Source organism: Mesoplodon densirostris, chromosome 1, assembly GCF_025265405.1.
Source record: "Mesoplodon densirostris isolate mMesDen1 chromosome 1, mMesDen1 primary haplotype, whole genome shotgun sequence".
Lineage (NCBI taxonomy): Eukaryota > Metazoa > Chordata > Mammalia > Artiodactyla > Ziphiidae > Mesoplodon > Mesoplodon densirostris.
This window is the reverse complement of record NC_082661.1, coordinates 220566763-220583210: the sequence shown is the minus strand read 5'-3', so window position 1 is coordinate 220583210 and position 16448 is coordinate 220566763. Positions and strand designations below refer to the sequence as shown.

Sequence of the window (16448 nt, the reverse complement as noted above, 5' to 3'; positions counted from 1 at the left end):
AAGCACTGTCTATTGATAACCTACTATAACTAGTAGGTAAAGCTTGAGTTTTCAGCCCAAGAGAACACACTTTTTCTTTAGCACCAACGTATGTCTACCAGTTTTAGGGGCTGATATGGGGTAGTATGGTTCTCATTCCCGAACAGGTTTTAGAATCACCTGGAAAGCTTTGCTTTAAAAATACTCATGCTATTCCCCACCTCAAATTAAGTAGAATGGTGGTTATCAGGGCTGGATGGAGTTGTTTAATAAGTTGTTTCAGGGGCTTCCCTGGTGACGTAGTGGTTGAGCATCGACCTGCCAATGCAGGGGACACGGGTTCGAGCCCTGGTCCAGGAAGATCCCATATGCCGTGGAGCAACTAGGCCCGTGCGCCACAACTACTGACCCTGCGCTCTGGAGCCTTCGAGCCACAACTACTGAGGCCGACACACCTAGAGGCCGTGCTCCGCAACAAGAGCAGCCAACACAATGAGAGGCCCATGCACTGCAGCGAAGAGTGGCCCCCACTTGCCACAACTAGAGAAAAGCCCGCATGCAGCAACGAAGACCCAATGCAGCCAAAAGTAGAAATAAAATAATTAATTAATTTAAAAAAAAATAAGTTCTTTCACTTCTGCAAGATTAAAAAAGTTCTGGAGATTTGTTCCACAACAATGTAAAAATAATAAACACCACTGAACTGTACCTTAAAAATGCTTAAGATGGGGCTTCCCTAGTGGCGCAGTGGTTGAGAGCCCACCTGCTGATGCAGGGGACATGGGTTCGCACCCCAGTCCGGGAAGATCCCACATGCCACGGAGCAGCTAGGCCTGTGAGCCATGGCTGCTGAGCTTGTGCATCCAGAGCCTGTGCTCCACGACAGGAGAGGCCACAACAGTGAGAGGCCCGTGTACCACAAAAAAAAAAAAAAAAAAAAAAAAAGCTTAAGGTGGTAACGCCTCTCTGTCTTTTTTAACCACAGTAAGAAAGAAATTCATTTTTTTAAAAATTACAAAACTGTATACCTGTATATAATAAAGAACAATGATCCTGTTTTTGTTTTCAAAAGATAAAAACAACAGGTAACATTTAAATGTGTACTACATGCCAAGCACTGATTTAGTGATTTACTATGCATTAACTGTTAATCCTTACAACTCTAAAGGGTAGGTACTATTATTTCCCATTCTACAGATGAGGAAACTGAAGCACAGAGATTAGTTAACATGTAAAAGAACCACACAGCTAATTAATCACAAAGCCAGGATTTAAATGCAGGCCCTCTGGACACAGTATCCGTGCTCTAACCTCTATGTAATATATACATAAAAGTCTGAAAAGACAATAAACTAAACTGTTAACACTCTTAGTATATAATCATGACACAGTTTTCACTTTATACACTTCTGTTTTAAATTTATGCAAAGATCATGTACTGCTTTTTATACTGAAAATACAAATGAAGGTATTTACATTTTGAAAAAATACACTCAATGGAACAGCAAGGTCTCTACCCTGCTAACAATCATTTTATTTCCTTATATTTCTGTACTGAGACTCTTTACCACCGTAAAGCTAATCTACCTGCCATAACACACGTCTCGGCTTGCTCCTGCTTCCATAAACAAATCCTTCCCCTGGAGAGAATGTCCTCTCCTTTGCAGTGATACACACCTTTTCACTTACCTTTTTTTTTTTTTCTTTCAATTTATCCAAAGCCAGTTTTTTTTTCTTTTACATTTTTATTGGAGTATAATTGCTTTACAATGCCGTGTTACTTTCTGCTGTAGAACAAAGTGAATCAGCTATACATATACATATATCCCCATATCCCCTCCCTCTTGAGACTCCCTCCCACCCTCCCTATCTTCCACCTCTAGGTGGTCACAAAGCACCGAGCTGATTTCCCTGTGCTATGCAGCTACTTCTCACTAGCTATTTTACATGTGGTAGTGTATATGTCAATACTACCCTCTTGCTTCATCCCAGCTTCCCATTCCCCACACCATCTCAAGTCCATTCTCTAATGTCTGCGTCTTTATTCCTGTCCTGCCCCTAGGTTCATCAGAACCATTTTATTTTGAATTCCATATATATGTATTAGCACACGGTAATTGTTTTTCTCTGACTTACTTCCCTCTGCATGACTGACAGACTCTAGGTTCATCTACCTCAGTTCAAATAACACAATTCCGTTTCATTTTATGGCTGAGTAATATTCCACTGTATGTATGTGCCACATCTTCTTTATCCATTCATCTGTCGATGCATACTTAGGTTACTTCCATGTCCTGGCTATGGTAAACAGTGCTGCAATGAACATTGTGGTACATGTCACTTTTTGAATTTCTTAGGGTATATGCCCAGTAGTGGGATTGCTGAGTCATATGGTACTACTATTTTTAGTTCGTTAAGGAACCTCCATACTGTTCTCCATAGTGGCTGTATCAATTTACATTCCCACCAACAGTGCAAGAGAGTTCTCTTATCTCCACACGCTCTTCAGCATTTATTGTTTCTAGATTTTTTTATGATGACCATTCTGACCAGGGTGAGGTGATACCTCATCGTGGTTTTGACTTGCATTTCTCTAATGATTACTGATGTTGAGCATCCTTTCATGTGTTTGTTGGCAATCTGTATATCTTCGTTGGAGAAAAGTCTATCTAGGTCTTCCACCCATTTTTGGACTGTTTTTTTGATATTGAGCTGCCTGAGCTGCTTATAAATTTTGGAGATTAATCCTTTGTCAGTTGCTTCATTTGCAAATATTTTCTCTCATTCTGAGGGTTATCTTTTCGTCTTGTTTGTGGTCTCTTTGCTGTGCAAAAGCTTTTAAGTTTTATTAGGTCCCATTTGTTTATTTTTGATCTTATTTCCATTTCTCTAGGAGATGGGTCAAAGAGGATCTTGCTGTGATTTATGTCATAGAATGTTCTGCCTATGTTTTCCTCTAAGAGTTTTATAGTGTCTGGCCTTAAGTTTAGGTCTTTAATCCATTTTGAGTTTATTTTTGTGTATGGTGTTAGGAAGTGTTCTAATTTCATTCTTTTATATATAGCTGTCCAGTTTTACCAGCACCACTTATAGAAGAGGCTGTCTTTTCACCATCATATATTCTTGCCTCCTTTGTCAAAGATAAGGCAACCATATGTGAGTGGGTTTATCTCTAGGCTTTCTATCCTGTTTCATTGATCTACATTTCTGTTTTTGTGCCAGTACCATACTGTCTTGATTACTGTAGCTCTGCAGTATAGTCTAAAGTCAGTGAGCCTGGTTCCTCCAGCTCCATTTTTCATTCTCAAGATTGCTTTGACTATCAGGGTCTTTTCTGTTTCCACACAAACTGTACAATTTTTTGTTCTAGTTCTGTGAAAAATGCCAGTGGTAGTTTGATAGGGATTGCACTGAATCTGTAGATTGCTTTGGGTAGTAGAGTCATTTTCACAATGTTGATTCTTCCAATCCAAGAACATGCTATATCTCTACATCTGTTTGTATCATCTTTGATTTCTTTCATCAGTGTCTTATAGTTTTCTGCATACAGGTTTTTGTCTCCTTAGGTTGGTTTATTCATAGGTTGGTTTATTTTATTCTATTTGTTGCAATGGTAAATGGGAGCTTCCTTAATTTCTATTTCAGCTTTTTGTTGTTAGTAATAGGAATGCAAGGGATTTCTGTGTGTTAGTACTGTATCCTGCTACTTTACCAAATTCATTGATTAGCTCTAGTAGTTTTCTGGTAGCATCTTTAGGATTCTCTATGTATAGTATCATGTCATCTGCAAACAGTGACAGTTTTACTTCTTCTTTTCCGATTTGTATTCCTTTTATTTCTTTTTCTTCTCTGATTGCTGTGGCTAAAACTTCCAAAACTATGTTGAGTAATAGTGGTGAGAGAGTGGGCAACCTTGTCTTGTTCCTGATCTTACAGAAAACGGTTTCAGTTTTTCACCACTGAAAATGATGTTGGCTGTGGGGTTTTCTTATATGGCCTTTATTATGTTGAGGTAGGTTTCCTCTATGCCCACTTTCTGGAGAGTTTTTATCATAAATGGGTGTTGAATTTTATCAAAAGCTTTTTCTGCATCTATTGAAATTATCACATGGTTTTTATCCTTCAATTTGTTAATATGGTTTTTCACATTGATTGATTTGTGTATATTGAAGAATCCTTGCATTCCTGGGATAAACCCCACTTGATCGTGGTGTATGATCCTTTTAATGTGTTGTTGGATTCTGTTTGCTAGTGTTTGGTTGAGGATTTCTGTATATTTATCAGTGATTGGCCTGTAGTTTTCTTTTTTGTAACATCTTTGTCTGGTTTTGGTATCAGGGTGATGGTGGCCTCGTAGAATGAGTTTGGGAGTGTTCCTCCCTCTGCTATATTTTGGAAGAGTTTGAGAAGGACAGGGGTTAACTCTTCTCTAAATGTTGATAGAATTCACTTGTGAAGCCATCCAGTCCTGGGCTTTTGTTTGTTGGAAGATTTTTAATCAAGTTTCAATTTCAGTGCTTGTAACTGGTCTGTTCACATTTCCTATTTCTTCCTGGTTCAGTCTTGGAAGGTTGTGCTTTTCTAAGAATTTGTCCATTTCTTCCAGGTTGTCCATTTTATTGGCATACAGTTGCTTGTAGTAGTCTCTCATGATCCTTTGTATTTCTGCAGTGTCAGTTGTTACTTCTCCTTTTTCATTTCTAATTCTGTAGATTTAAGTCTTCTCCCTTTTTTTCTTGATGAGTCTAATGGTTTATCAATTTTGTTTAACTCACAAGAAACTAGCTTTTGGTTTTATTGATCTTTGCCACTGTTTCCTTCATTTCTTTTTCATTTATTTCTGATCTGATCTTTATGATTTCTTCCCTTCTGCCAACTTTGGGTTTTTCTTGTTCTTCTTTCTCTAATTGCTTCAGGTGTAAGGTTAGGTTGTTTATTTGAGATTTTTCTTGTTTCTTGAGGTAGGATTGTATTGCTATAAACTTCCATCTTAAAACTGCTTTTGCTGCATGCCATAAGCTTTCAGTCATTGTGTTTTCATTGTCATCTGTTTCTAGGTATTTTTTTATTTCCTCTTTGGTTTCTTCAATAATCTCTTGGTTATTTAGTAGTGTATTGTTTAGCTTCCATATGTTTGTATTTTTTACAGATTTTTTCCTGTAATTGATATCTAGTCTCATAGCGTTGCGGTCAGAAAAGATACTTGATACGATTTCAATTTTCTTAAATTTACCAAGGCTGATTTGTGACCCAAGATATGATCTATCCTGGAGTATGTTCCACGTACACTTAAGAAAGTGTATTCTGTTGTTTTTGGATGGAATGTCCTATAAATATCAATTAAGCCCATCTACTCTAATGTGTCATTTAAAGCTGGTGTTTCCACATTTATTTTCATTTTGGATGATCTCTGTCCATTGGTGAAAGTGGGGTGTTAAAGTCCCCTACTATTATTGTGATCCTGTGACTGTCCCCTTTTATGGCTGTTAGTATTTGCCTTATGTATTGAGGTGCTCCTATGTTGGGGGCATGAATATTTACAATTGTTGTATTCTCTTCTTGGATTGATCCCTTGATCATTATGTAGTGTCCTTGTTTGTCTCTTGTAATAGTCTTTATTTTAAAGTCTATTTTATCTGATATGATTATTTCTACTCAGCTTTTTTTTGATTTCCATTTGCAAGGAATATCTTTTTCCATCCCCTCACTTTCAGTCTGTATGTGTCCCTAGGTCTGAAGTGGGTCTCTTGTAGACAGCATATATACGGGTCTTGTTTTTGTATCCATTCAGTCAGTCTGTGTCTTTTGGTTGGAGCTTTTAATCCATTCACATTTAAGGTAATTATCGATATGTGTGTTCCTATTACCATTTTCTTAATTGTTTTTGTTTTGGTTTTGTAGGCCTTTTCCTTCTTTTGTGTTTCCTGCCTAGAGAAGTTCCTTTAGCATTTTTTGTAAAGCTGGTTTGGTGGTGCTGAATTCTCTTAGCTTTTGCTTGTCTGAAAAGCTTTTGATTTCTCCGTCGAATCTGAGTGAGATCCTTGCTGGGTACAGTAATCTTGGTTGTAGGTTTTTCTCTTTCATCACTTTAAGTATATCCTGCCACTCCCTTCTGGCCTACAGAGTTTCTGCTGAAAACTGAGCTGATAACTTTGTGGGGACTCCTTTGTATATTATTTGTTACTTTTCCCTTGCTGCTTTTAATACTTTTTCTTTGAATTTAATTTTTGTTAGTTTGATTAATATGTGTCTTGATGTGTTTCTCCTATGGTTTATCCTGTATGGGATTCTCTGTGCTTACTAGACTTGGGTGACTATTTCCTTTCCCATGTTAGGGAAGTTTCTGACTATAATCTCTTCAAATATTTTCTCAGACCCTTTCTTTTTCTCTTCTTCTTCTGGGACTCCTGTAATTTGAATGTTGGTGCATTTAGTGTTGTCCCAGAGGTCTCTGAGATTGTCTTCAAGTTTTTTCATTCTTTTTTCTTTATTCTGCTCCTCGGCTGTTATTTCCACCATTTTGTCTTCCAGCTCATTTATTTGTTCTTCTGCCTCAGTTATTCTGTTATTGATTCCTTCTAGTGTATTTTTCATTTCAGTTATTGTTGTTCATCTCTGTTTGTTTGCTCTTTAGTTCTTCTAGGTCCTTGTTAAACGTTTCTTGTATTTTCTCCATTCTTTTTCCAAGATTTTGGATCATCTTTACTATCATTACTCTGAATTCTTTTTCAGGAAGACTATTTCCTCTTCATTTGTTTGGTCTGTTGGGTTTTTACCTTGCTCCATCACCTGCTGCGTATTTCTCTGTCTTCTCATTTTTTTAAATTTACTGTGCTTGGGGTCTCCTTTTCGTAGGCTGCATGTTCATAGTTCCTATTATTTCTGGTGTCTGCCCCCAGTGGGTGAAGTTGGTTCAGTGGCTTGTGTAGGCTTCCTGGTTAGGGGGACTGGTGCCTGTGTTCTGGTAGATGGGGCTGGATTTTGTCCCTCTGGTGGGCAGGGCCACGTCAGGTGGTGTGTTTTGGGGTGTCTGTAAACTAAGTATGACTTTAGGCAGCCTCTCTGCTAATGGGTGGGGTTGTGTTCCCGTCTTGCTAGTTGTTTGGCATGGGTCATCCAGCACTAGAGCTTGCTGGCCGTTGGGTGGAGGTGGGTCTTAGTGTTGAGACGGAGATCTTTGGGAGAGCTCTTGCTGATTAATACTACATGGGGCTGGGAGGCCTCTGGTCGTCCAACATCCTGGACTCGGCTCTCCCACCTTGGAAGGTCAGGCCCGAATCCCAGCCTGAGCACCAAGACCCTGCCAGCCACACGGCTCGGAAGAAAAGGAGAAAAAGTAAATAAATAAATAAATAAACGAACAGGGCTTCCGTGGTGGCACAGTGGTTAAGAATCCACCTGACAATGCAGGGGACATGGGTTCAAGCCCTTGTCCAGGAAGCTACCACATGCCACGGAGCAACTAAGCCCGTGAGCCACAACTACTGAGCCTGAGCTCTAGAGCCCACGAGCCACAACTACTGAAGCCTGCGTGCCGAGAGCCCGTGCTCTGCAATGAGAAGCCATCACAGTGAGAAGCCACGCACCACAACGAAGAGTAGCCCCCACTCGCTGCAACTAGAGAAAGCCCATGAGCAGCAATGAAGACCCAATGCAGCCAAAAGTAAATAAATAAATAAATTTATTTATTTAAAAAAAAATGGACAGAGCCTCAAAACAAATGGTAAAAGCAGATGAAATCACACAAAGAAAGATACACACACGCACACTCACAAAAAGAGGAGAAAGAAAAAAAAAGGAAGAGAGCAACCAAATATATAAACAAATCCACCAATGATAACAAGCACTTAAAACTAAACTAAAATAAAACCAAAAAGCAAAATAGACATAAAACCAAAAACAAATTTGACACAGAAAGCAAACTCCAAGTCTACAGCTGCTCCCCAAAGTCCGCCTTTTTTGGGGAGCATTCATTGTCTATTCAGGTATTCCACATATACAGGGTTTACCAAGCCAATTGCAGGCATTTAGTCCGCTGCTCCTGAGGCTACACAGAGAAATTTCCCTTTCTATTCTTTGTTTGCACAGCTCCTGGGGTTCAGCTTTAGTTTTGGTCCCACCTCTGCGTGTAGGCCGCCCTCAGGCATCTGTTTCCTGCCCAGATAGGAGGGGGTTAAAGCAGTGGCTGATTAGAGCTCTCTTGCTCACTCAGGCCGAGGAGAGGGAGGAGGAGAGGGAGGGGTACGGCAGTCACAGATGGAATGCGGGGCGTGTCTGTGGCAGCAAAGGCCAGAGTGACACTGCAACAGCCTGAGGTGCACCATGTGTTCTCCTGGGGAAGTTGTCCCTGAATCACAGGACCCTGGCAGTGGCGAGCTGCACAGGCTCCCAGGAGGGTGTGGGTAGTGACCTGCGCTTGCAAACAGGATCCTTGGTGGCAGCAGCAGCCCGTGCCTGCCTCTGGGGTCCGAGGTGATAGCCGCAGCTCGTGCCCATCTCTGGAGCTCACTTAGGTGGTGCTCTGTCACCTGTGGGAACACAGAGCAGGAAGCCCCTCTCCTCGCGCACTCCAAGACAATGGTCTTTTGCCTCTTCAGCAGGTCCAGACTTTTTCCCAGACTCCCTCCCTGCTAGCTGTGGTGCACTAGCCCCCTTCAGGCTGTGTTCACGCAGCCAACCCCAGTCCTCTCCCTGGGGTCTGACCACCAAAGCCTGAGCCTCAGCTCCCAGCCCCCCCACTATGTTGCACTCCTAGGTGCAAGACAGGAGCACCTCAATACATAAAGCAAGTTTTAGAAGAATACTTGCAGTGATTTCATTTATAAAAATCTCAAAAACATCAAAACTAAACAATGTATTATCTAAGGAATCAAACATGGAAAAGCAAATGAATGATAAACACAAAATTCAGAATAGGGAGTTCCACTTGGGTGAGAGACACATAAGAGCCTTCTGGTTTTACTTGCTTTACTAATAATGTTCTTTTTAATAACTTAGGTGGTTAAGTGTAGAGGCATTTACTGTATCATGTTTCTTTAGATCCTACGGATGACTTACTGTTAGTTTTTTATTCTATTCAACATCTAATAAAAACAAATGAGTAAAAAAAAAAAAAACAACTTATAAATCCTGACTTTAAGGTACTTAAAAACCTCAATTCAAAAGCAATACTAAATCACATAACTGCATTTATATTTTTCTCTACATATTAGTAGTGAAAAAGGCAGAGTTATCAGTATTCAAATAGTTAAACCCATTACTAGCACCAATTAGTGAAATAATCAGTAAGAAAATAAATCCCCATTCAGAGGAGGGAAAAAAAAAAAGCCATGCCATGTCTAAAACCTAATGGCACTTACATTTACCTATTTTACTGAATGATTTGAGCTCATAGCTTGATCGATAAAGCAGGATAACCTTCAGAATCTGATGCAAAGGGCTGCCCTTTTGTTCCTTTTATCAAGGCAGAACAAATAAATACAAGTTCAAAATATGGAAAAGTCTCTGTTGCCTCCTACTATATGATGATAAGGAAACTGTTAAAGTCACAAAATTTCACTTATACCCAAACCACTCTTTAGAGGCCTGAGCCTATGACCCAGATAAATGTCACACTAGCCAACTCCAGCTGACAGGGATTTTAGGAATGCTTTCCAACAGACATGGCACAGCCCTGGTGTATCAGGAAGAAGTCCCCACTGAACTTAACTATAAAACAGATAGGTTACTAGAGACAAAAACAGGAAAGAACTTTTTTTTTTTTAATGGTAAGAAGACTTTAACATGAGATCTACCCTCTTAACAATTGTTAAGTGTCAATAATAATTTACATTGGGACTTCCCTGGCAGTCCAGTGGTTAAGGCTCCACACTTCCAATGCAGGGGGCACGGGTTCAAGCCATGGTTGGGGAACTAAGATCCCACATGCCAGAGGGCACAGCGAAAAAATTTATATATATATATATATATAATTTACATTGTTGTGGGTACAATGGTAAAGAGCAGATCTCTAGAGCTTATCCATCTTACTTGACTGAAATTTTATGCCTACTGATTAGTAACTCCCCATTTCCCCCTTCACCCAACCCCTGGCAACCACCCTTTGAGTGTCTGATTTTGACTATTTCAGGTACCTTTTGTAAGTGGAATCACACAGTACTTGTCTTTCCGTGACTGACTTATTTCACTCTGCACAATGTCCTCCAGATGCATCCATGTTGTGGCACATTGCAAAATTCCCTTCTTTGTTAACATTGAATAGTATTCTGTTATATATTTATACCACATTTTGTTTATTCATTCATCCATCCATGGATATGTAGGTTGTTTCCACAACTTAGCTATTGTGAATGGTGCACAAAGAGAAAACTCATTTGCAATGAATAATTGAGGGGAATTTTCAGAGGGCCCCCTTTCCTAGGTTCAACTATAGCTGCTAAATACACACATTGAGAAAGGCAGGCCTAGCTTACAGGGTGTGTTGAATTGTTCTTTATTCAAAGCCAGATCCGAGACTGATATCAATCAAAGAAAAAAAAGATTTATAATTGTTGAGCTGCCCAAGCATGAATAAGCAAATGCTTCATGTTAAAACTGTGAGGTCAAGAGAAGTTCAGGATCAAGCAGAAAGGATAATTATATTTATATTTGGTTACATTAAAACTTTAATATGGAGAGAATCCCAATGGTTGCTCTATAGAGTATTCCTGCCTATATTACATCAACTAAATGGATTTGCTATTAATACCAAAGACAATTCTTCATTTATAGAGAAGGAGCTACCATGCTAAAGCTCCTCCCTCCTGGCTAGAGCTGAGTATGTGTTTAGCAATGGGCTTATGTGTCTGTCATCCCCACCAAATTACTAAGACCAAACTAAAAATGTTGTAAGTATGCCAAATCTGAAACAGACTCACCCCCCCCCAAAAAAAGTGACTAAAACTTCTACCACAAGCTATATGAATAGTATAAGATCACATATACTTCCAATAGTCCTTCAATCTCTAAAACAGTAATTCAGAGTTAAAGATTTGTTCAACTTTTGATTATCTACCAACCAAATGTTGCTTGCTTTTCACAAGTTCTACTGGAATAAAAGTATAATTCATGACAAGCACTCATAATACAAACATGTCAATAAAAGGAGATCTCCATTCACCACCAGAAGTTTCTCAAACTAGTAACAATCCATTGACTACACTGTGAGAACTACTAGCAGCTTGGGGTGGTTCAATCCTTGGTTCCTGGGTTCCTGTACTAGTCTTACTATTATCCTATACTCCCGAGTAAATCAAAATGATTTAAATTTCACAAGAACATTTATTGAAGAGCAGTTAAACAGTAGCTAAAAAAATTGAAAAGAAAGTAAATTCAACCATAAGTGAGTAAATAAAGGACGGTACACCTATCACGTTGTATATGAGTCCAGCCACTACAAAGGATAATGTAAATGTAGCTATTACGGACATTCCCAATGTATTAGTTGAGACATAAAAGTAAGCAAATCCCCTAAGATTATGTATATTATGGTACCATTCTGACAAAAACACATACAAGTATATGCACATAAATGTATATAAGAAAATATAAATGTGTTTGTAAGAATACCCATCAAAAACCTCACAGAAATAATCACTGGGTAACTTTTCACCTGCATTTTCTAATTTTTTCTACAGCGAAAGTTATTTTTCCTTAAAAAAAATCACAACCTCTCTAGACCTTCATCCTATTCATTTTTTAATAAGAAGCTAAGACAGTTGTACCCAAACACCTATCTTACAGCAATATCTAGGCATAGTGTGAGGTAATGTGAGGAATTTAAAGAAAATCCCTAGAAATAAAAAGTATAATATGGTAATACCTCCAAGGAGGATGAAGATGAGTTCCAGAAACACTCTGCATTCTCAGGAACTTAGTTACCAAAGGAGAAAGCGTTTTAGAGGGCAGGTCTGCATTTCAAAGATGCTACATGTTGGAAGGGCAATTCCTTCCTCACTTTCCAACTCCAACATACAAGATGCCCACCCACTCACTTTCTTACTGAAGACCCAATCAGTCACCTTACATCACCACTGCTTCCTTGAAAGAAGCTATTGCAAGAATTTGTTCAAAATGTTCATAACAAACGATGCTTCTCCTTAAACACTTTTTCTGTATTTCATAGAATATGTTTATTTACTGCTTATATTTTTATTTTTTTAAATACATCTTTATTGGAGTATAATTGCTTCACAATGCTGGGTTAGTTTCTGTTGTACAACAAAGTGAATCAGCCATATGCATACATATATCCCCATATCCCCTCCCTCTTGAGCCTCCCTCCCACCCTCCCTATCCCACCCCTCTAGGTGGTGCAAAGCAAAGAGCTGATCTCCCTGTGCTATGCTGCTGCTTCCCACTAGCTAGCTATTTTACATTTGGTAGTGTATATATGTCAATGCTACTCTCACTTTCTCCCAGCTTCCCCCTCTCCCCACACCATGTCAAATCCATTCTCTATATCTACGTCTTTATTCCTGCCCTGCCACTAGGTTCATCAGTACCATTTCTATTTTTTTTTAGATTCCATATATATGCGTTAGCACATGGTATTTGTTTTTCTTTCTGACTTACTTCCCTCTGCATGACAGACTCTAGGTCCATCCACCTCACTACAAATAACTCAATTTCATTTCTTTTTATGGCTGAGTAATTGCGTTAGCACATGGTATTTGTTTTTCTTTCTGACTTACTTCCCTCTGCATGACAGACTCTAGGTCCATCCACCTCACTACAAATAACTCAATTTCATTTCTTTTTATGGCTGAGTAATATTACATTGTATATTTGTGCCACATCTTTATCCATTCATCTGTTGATGGACATTTAGGTTGCTTCCATGTCCTGGCTATTGTAAATAGTGCTGCAATGAACATTGTGGTACATGTCTCTTTTTGAATTATGGTTTTCTCAGGGTATATGCCCAGTAGTGGGATTGCTGGGTCATATGGCACTTCTGTTTTTGGTTTTTTAAGGAACCTCCATACTGTTCTCCATAGTGGTTGTATCAATTCACATTCCCACCAAGAGTGCAGCATTCCACCACACCCTTTCCAGCATTTATTGTTTCTAGATTTTTTGATAATGGCCATTCTGACCAGTGTGAGCTGATACCTCACTGTAGTTTTGATTTGCATTTCTCTAATGATTAGTAATGTTGAGCACCTTTTCATGTGCCTCTTGGCCATCTGTATGTCTTCTTTGGTGAAATGTCTATTTAGGTCTTCTACCCATTTTTTGATTGGGTTGCTTATTTTTTTTGATATTGAGCTCCATGAGCAGTTTGTATATTTTGGAGATTAATCCTTTATCCGATGTTTCATTTGCAAATATTATCTCCCATTCTGAGGGTTGTCTTTTCATCTTGTTTATGGTTTCTTTTGCTATGCAAAAGCTTTTAAGTTTAATTAGGGCCCATTTGTTTATTTTTATTTTCATCACTCTAGGAGTCCTTAAAACCTTTTAAACCTTCCTTATATCTGACTGTAATAGTATTAGACATAAGGTTATATGTGTAATAAAACTATTTACTGAACACTGTGTGAGGAACTTCACATGCTCTTATTCACCTTCACCTCAGCTCCATAAAGAGGGTGTACCATTAGCCCTCTCATAAAATAGGAGATGGCTTACCCAAGGACATGGTCACAAAAATTTTAAACGCAGGTCAGACTCCAAACCCAGGCAGGCTCCTTCCACTTATACTATACTACCTTTTAAGTTCTTATGCCTTATAAAGGGCTGCAAATCACTCAGGTCCTTCTCAGCAGATCCTTCAACTAAGGACAAGATAGCATCTGCCCTGGGGTGTTCACTAAGGGCTTGATTGCTCTTTGCTTTTCCTTCTCAGGCCCAATGACCTTTCTTCTTTCATTTAATGAACTGAGTGCCTGTGTACAAGGCACCTAAAAGAAATACAAAAATGAGTACAGCACAGCCTCCATCCTCAAAAAACTCTTACGAACTGTTAGGGACTACAAGTAAACTCCTGAACTACTATTAAAATTGGTCAACTAGGGTTTCCCTGGTGGCGCAGTGGTTGAGAGTCCGCCTGCCGATGCAGGGGACACAGGTTCGTGTCCCGGTCCGGGAGGATCCCACATGCCGCAGAGCGGCTGGGCCCGTGAGCCATGGCTGCTGAGCCTGCGCGTCTGAAGCCTGTGCTCCGCAACGGGAGAGGCCACAACAGTGAGAGGCCCGTGTACCACAAAAAAAGGAAAAAAAAAAAAAATTGGTCAACTACTATTGAATAAGATGGATATATCTATAAAGAAATACCATCAAACATCAAGAACTCCTGAAAAGCTCGATTTCAAGTAAAACGGGTTTTACTCATTAAAGGACCAAAATTTTTCTTAAAATTAAGCATCCTAAATAAAAATATTTCTATCTTCTTAAGCATAAACTCAGTATAACAATTAAAAGAGCTAACACTGATGAAATGCACTGCTATGCTAAGTGTTTTACATACACTTAGTATTTAGTCTTTAGTATTTAGTACCAACCCTGAGGTTGGTACTATTCATAGACCCATTTTAAAAGGCTATAACAAAAAACAAAGGTTATCTACCTAAAGCACACAGCTAGTAAGTAATGGAGCTGTGATTCAAATGCAGTAGTCTACCTCTTTATTCTGCCTTTTGATACAATGACTCAAGCATTTATCAACCACCTATTGCATAGAGCATTGTGTTGAGAAATGAGCATAGGGAAGTGAACAAGAGAGCTTCTTCATGACCTCACCTTCTGATTAAAAGATAAACAAGAACAAAAATGAAATAATTACAGATTGTATAAAATATTATAAAGGGAATAAGGTGGTGTGACAGGGTAACCGGGAAAGGCTTACTTCTGTTACGGCTCTTGTAGTTTTGTTCGGTTTGTTCCCAAAGACAAGCTGGCCAGATAGGCAGGCTGGGGACCAGAGGAGCAAGGAGAAGAGAAAAGACAGACCACTGCTAGTGAAGATGATCAGAGAAGTGGCACGAAGCCCTAGTTTCATCACAAATGTGGAAACTGGCTTAGGAGGAGTTAATGATTGATCAAGGTCTCAAGCTGGGACTGAAAGAATAGCTGTGATTTCAGAAGACAGGTGACATTCTGGGTAAAGGAAAGAGTATAAATACAGCCTCTGGTTAGAGCAAGAGAATAAAGGTGGACTCAGAAGAGGTGCCCTGACTATGGGGCTAGAATCCTGCAAGTAATGGTAACTCCATTTGTTATAGGTGGTGGTAAGCATAGTCAGACTGTGCTATGCTAGGGGAGAAATAACTTCTGTACAAAAGGTTTTCTTCCTTTGATTTTTTTTTGTGTGGGTGTGGGTGTTTATTTGCAAGGTGGGAAACTACAGCAGGGAAATGAACTAAGAGAAACTGGTGAGAAATTTTTTAAACTGACTAAAGGAGGTAGTAACAGAAATGAAGAAAGAGACAGCTTCGAGTACCAGTCAGGATATGTTTGACTACAGGTATAACAATGGGACTAGAAATATACCTGCAGAACCCAACATGAAATACCTACCGTACTGAATAAACCCTGCGTGTTTTCACAAATGTGTTGTCATTTTTCCATAAACCCCAATGAGCCAATGTTCTTTCTACTGAATAATACCATGCCTAAGAGAATATCACCCATCCCTGATGAATATGGCTTCATAGTATCTTTTAAAAATCCCAGCAGGTAAGTCTGTGTACATATTAATTCACTTAACATTACCAAATGCCAACTAAATTTAAGCACAACATAAACCACATTAGTCTACTCATGCGGTACACAATTTCCAAAGATAAACTACTGTTTTTTTGTTTTAAGTCCAGGTCCCACACAGGCCTCAACAAATTATAGAATTTGAAAATTATTTTAAAGAAACAAAAGGACTCAGACCAGTTTTAGCATGTTGAGTAGTCCCAATGCTATTTTTAAAATGAGCAACACTTCTCCATATGCAACTTTTTCCAAATAATACTAACAAGGCCAAGGATCATATCCTATCTGAAAACAGCACCTGTACAACATAGCTAGGATCTCTTCCAACAGCTTATCTACAAGTGCCAGACCTTAAGGGTTTTATTTATACGTTAATTTTACATACATCTTTATGTTTACACAGTTTATATTTGAAATATTTATATTATTGCTCTTATATATTTGTGTTCCTTCTATTCGTTTATATTTTTATATATAACAGTGCTACAGTGTACTGACGGCCTTTAAAAAGAACCTCCTTAGGTTTTACCAAGATTTCACATTCATTGGATAATTTGGGCCTCAGAACAACCTTGTGAAATATGCAAGTAAAAGTATCATCTTCCCCTCTGCACAGAGGTGCTCAAAAAGATTAAGTAACTTGACTACTTCAAGATCTCACAGTCGGCGGCAAGGGCAGGGCCCTGACCGTGCCTTCAGACTCTTTGTTCATGCTCTCCTCCCCG

The 16448-nt window shown here is 39.1% G+C and overlaps 1 protein-coding gene across 1 annotated transcript in view; it reads right to left on the bottom strand.

Annotated features, from left to right (window-relative positions):
* METAP1 (methionyl aminopeptidase 1) overlaps positions 1 to 16448 on the bottom strand; it is a 64864-nt gene that overhangs the window by 47222 nt on the left and 1194 nt on the right. The window lies entirely within an intron of this gene.